The sequence below is a fragment of the Marmota flaviventris genome, chromosome 18, assembly GCF_047511675.1.
Source record: "Marmota flaviventris isolate mMarFla1 chromosome 18, mMarFla1.hap1, whole genome shotgun sequence".
Taxonomy (NCBI): Eukaryota; Metazoa; Chordata; class Mammalia; order Rodentia; family Sciuridae; genus Marmota; species Marmota flaviventris.
In genome coordinates, this window is record NC_092515.1 from 1062346 (window position 1) to 1067025 (window position 4680).

General features: G+C 62.4%; 1 long non-coding RNA gene across 1 annotated transcript; it reads left to right on the forward strand.

Annotated features, from left to right (window-relative positions):
- The first annotated feature begins 359 nt into the window (after positions 1-359).
- Positions 360-2963, forward strand: LOC139702707 (uncharacterized). Its single transcript, XR_011705275.1, has 3 exons — positions 360-533; positions 637-718; positions 2109-2963. It is a non-coding gene; the product is annotated as an uncharacterized lncRNA (long non-coding RNA).
- The last annotated feature ends 1717 nt before the right edge of the window (positions 2964-4680 follow it).

The following is a 4680-nucleotide window of genomic DNA, read 5'->3' on the forward strand; positions in this document are numbered from 1 at the left end:
GGGACGACAGGCGTGGGCCACCCTGTCTACCTCGGTGCTCGTGTCCTTAAAGGCGTATTTTGGAAGGGAGGTGTGTCCTTCGATGTTCCCAACTTGCTTTCTAAAATGGTGTCTGGGAAATGTTTGCCACTCCCACATCCTGAGGATGGTCCTCGGGAAGGCCCCACGGCCAGGTCTGCAGTGCGTCCTGTTTTAACCTGCGCCTCGTCCAGCGCCGCCCGCCGGGTGGCTGGCGCCCTCGGGGCTGGCTGCCTGCGTCCTCTGGGCCCTGGGCTGCCCTGCTGTCTCCAGGGCTGGCCCTGCCCAGCGGGTCTTAACCCAATGGTAAGCCCCCGATTCTGTTCCTCTCTGTTCCAGTGGCTGTGTCCCTGGAGTCTGAGGGACGGTCACTTCCTACAGAAAACGGTGCTGGGTGTGACCTGGTGTGGAGGCCAGCGTGGGCAGAATGACCGGCCAGCAACCCATGCACGCCACATGAGCCCTAACTCGGGGCTCCCCCGGTCTCCGGTCCTACGGCCGTGGCCTTTGGTCAGGTCTGCCCTGGGGACCAGGTCACGCAGGTGTCGGTGTGGCTGACCCTGGTTTCCTGATGGACCGTGGAGAGTCAGGTCCACACCGTGTTTGTCTCCCTCACAGACACGCGCGAGATCACGCGGGACCGTCTCAGTGCCATTGCCCTTCACCCGTGACGATGCTGTCAGGCGCGGACCTTGTGCAGGTGGGTCCCCTCCACGGGCAGACGTAGGAACCTGCTCGCTCCTTTCTCACGGTGGCCGAGCCTTCCACAGCGCGAGGACACGGGATCGTTGAGTCGGTTGCCCTCCGAGGACAGTGGGACTCCTTTACGGCCTTGTCCCCGGGTCCCAGAGGCTGCATGAAGTACCTTGTGCGCACTGTGGGCCACGGCAGGATCGTTCTGGAAGTGACGCCGTGGAGCCGATTCAGACCAGCTGTCATGCCCCTGCATCTGTGATCAGCGCTGACCAGCCCCGGGGTTCAGGTCGGAGGCACAGTGGGCCTGTGGAGAGGACCCCTGTCCTCTGGCCGTAACCAGTGCCCAGGCAGAAGCAGGGAGCTGGACAGGCTCAGACACCGAGGATGACCCCAGACCGGAGGGGCTGGGCCGCAGAGGGTGGCAGAGGCCTGCCTGGCTGCTGAGGGCGTGGCTCCATCCCCGGCACCACAGGCAAAGGAAGGCGAGGGTGGAGGCCAAGGGGCGGAGGCCGGGAGGGGCCTCTCGAGGCAGAGGTCTCCCGCAAGTTGTTAAACTGCTTGTTTAACAACTTGAAAGGGATTTTTAGCAAATTTAAAACAAAAAACATTTAAACAGTTGTAATGCACTTTTACAGTCTCCCACTACTCGGGGACCACAGTTACCCTGTTGGGAGTCACTAGACCAGTGTCGAGCAATTTCATCAATTTTTCTCCATGAACATTTATTGAGCACTTAGTGTGTGCAGGGGCAAGGTTTGGGACAGCCACAGTCGGCTGCGTCCCGGAGCTGGGAGAGGTAGGCTTCAGTGACTGCCTCGTCCCTGGCCTCCACCTCCCCACAACCTTGTGGTTTCCATGGGAACCCCCTGAGGTGCCCCTCCCTGCTCTCCGGCGTCCAGGGCTGGGGTGAAACGTGGGTGAGAGGCCTCCTGATCTGGTCTGGCTTTACTGGGCCATTGCGGTTGGCGTCTCTGCAGAGACCCGGAGAGCCACGGGCCGGGTGCTGCTTCGCCACCCGCTGGGTGGCTGGCTCCGGTCACCTGGAGGCTGGGGCTGGAGGCCCGTCAAGGTGTGGCTGGCTGGTCCCTTCCCAGGCCCCTCGTGGCTCCGGAGTCTGCTGGGCCTCTTCCCGTTGCCTGTCTCCACTGGATCAAGTCTTTCCCGGTTTCCCCTTTATCAGGACACCCGCTATGGGTGACTAGGCTCCCTCCGAGGACCCCGCCTGAACCATCTCCCTCTGACGTCCTGGGGGCCACGACGTCACCACCTGGGTGAACTTGAGGGCCCGGCTCCGCCCGTGGCAGACTCCTGCAGAGGCTAAGTGTCCCTGCAGCTGGGACCTCCTGGGCCACAGGACCTCTGCGTCCACCTCACCCACTCACGGCTTCTCGTAGGTGACAGGCACCGATGGACACAGACCACGACAGACACGTTCACAGGCCCTGGGACGCTGACCGTCCACCCCCCAGGGCCGAGGACCCCGCTGCTTGGGACACTGGGTTTTTACCTGGCATTTTGGAGCTGTCCCATCCGCAGAGTCAACTTGTGTCACGAGCCACAGTCCAAATTACATGTCATCGCATCCGACGGGCCCGGATGGGAAATCAGCCAGCACCTGCGGCTTCCACGCTTCTAGACACGGGGCCGCGGGTCAGGGGCACCAGCCTTAGAACGGGACGTCCCGCGCGGCAGCCCGTCACCGGGGGCACCCAGGGGACAGAGACCTTGCCTTCCCCAGGTTGTCTTCTTCCTCTCCCAGAGGACAGGTGTCTGCAGGGTTCCAGGGACCGAGGGCCAGTTTAGGAGGTGGAGCCAGAGCCTGGCCGCAGAGATCGTGGTCCTAAGTGATGCTTTTGGGGACCGAGTCACCAACAGACATCAGGTCCTCGGGCCAGCCCAGGGAAGGCCGGGAAAGGCTGCTAGGCCCCGCACACGCCCAGAGCCCCAGACGGTCCCCTCTGCCCACGTTTAAATGTCCACCAACAGCGTCCTTCATGGTAGGAGAGCGTGGTATGGCCAGAAGTCAGGACTTAAACCCAAGCAGTGGAAGGCGGCGCAGCCTGTGATCCCCGCGGCTCGGGAGGCCGAGGCAGGAGGATCGCGAGTTCAAAGCCAGCCTCAGCAACAGCGAGGCGCTAAGCAACGCAGTGAGACCCTGTCTCTAAGTAAAGTACAAAGTAGGGCTGGGGGTGTGGTCAGTGTCAGGAGTCCCTGAGGTCCATCCCCAGTACCTCAAAACAGATAAAGAAACACACAAGCGAGCGGTGGTGCTCCCTGGAGTGTCCGCCGCCACAGGAAACGGACATCTTCCCACGGGCTTCTCTCTCTCAGAGCCGAGCTTGCTGCCCTGTGGGGACGCCGGCTCACCTCGCACACAGACGCGAGTCAGGTCTGCGATGACGGTGCAGGAAGGGTGGCGGCCTCTGGGCGGGCAGCCCCAGGTGAGGGAGCCGGAGCCACCCCCTGGGCAGGCGCTGTCCATTCTGTGTGGCTGTGACCCCTGAGTGGCAGGGTTTGAGGAGGCCAGCGGGGAGGATGGACGTGCGGGGATCGGTGCGGGAGGCTGTGGAGGAGGCCCCCACAGGGGGAGACGGTGGGGGGACAAGAGGCTGCCCTGAAGGAAGTCCCCCTCCTGGGCTCCCTGCTGGCCACTGCTGACAGGTCACACGAGCAGAGGACACACGCTCCATAACGACCACACGACAAAGAGGGGACAAGGTCCAGGGTGCGGCAAGGGTGGGGGCAGGCCCTGCTGGACCTCTGCTGGCTGCCCCGGTCCTCTGCGGCCACTCCTGGACCTGGGCAGCATGGCCTCCCTCCAGCTGCTGACGCCGTGGCCAGGCCAGCAGCGCCCCGAGGGCTGCCCTGCAGAGCACCCCCCAGACAGGGCCACAGGGCCACAGCCAGTGACCACAGTGACCACAGTGACCACAGTGACCACAGTGACCATAGTGACCACAGGTGCAGGTGCAGACCCTCAGCACACACAGCACCAGAGGCCACACCGCACCACAGCACACCACACACCACACAGCACCACAGCACACACCACACACCACACACCACACACCACACACCACACACCACACCACACACCACACCACACAGCACCACAGCACACAGCACCAGAGGTCACACCGCACCACAGCACACCACACAGCACACAGCACACAGCACACAGCACACCACACAGCACACACCACACAGCACACCACACCACACAGCACACCACACCACACACCACACCACACAGCACACCACACCACACAGCACACCACACAGCACACACCACACAGCACACACCACACAGCACACCACACCACACAGCACACCACACCACACAGCACACCACACAGCACACCACACCACACAGCACCACACAGCACCACAGCACACAGCACCACAGCACACAGCACCACAGCATACAGCACACCACACAGCACACAGCACACACCACACAGCACACACCACACAGCACACACCACACCACACACCACACCACACAGCACACCACACACCACACCACACAGCACACCACACCACACAGCACCACACAGCACCACACAGCACCACAGCATACAGCACACCACACAGCACACCACACAGCACACCACACCACACCACACCACACCACACCACACACCACACCACACAGCACCACACAGCACCACACAGCACCACACAGCACCACAGCATACAGCACACCACACAGCACACCACACAGCACACCACACAGCACACCACACCACACCACACCACACACCACACCACACAGCACCACAGCACACACCACACCACACACAGCACACAGCACCAGAGGCCACACCACACACCACACACCACACACCACACACCACACCACACAGCACCACAGCACACAGCACACCACACAGCACACACCACACCACACAGCACACAGCACCAGAGGCCACACCACACACCACACAGCACACAGCACACACCACA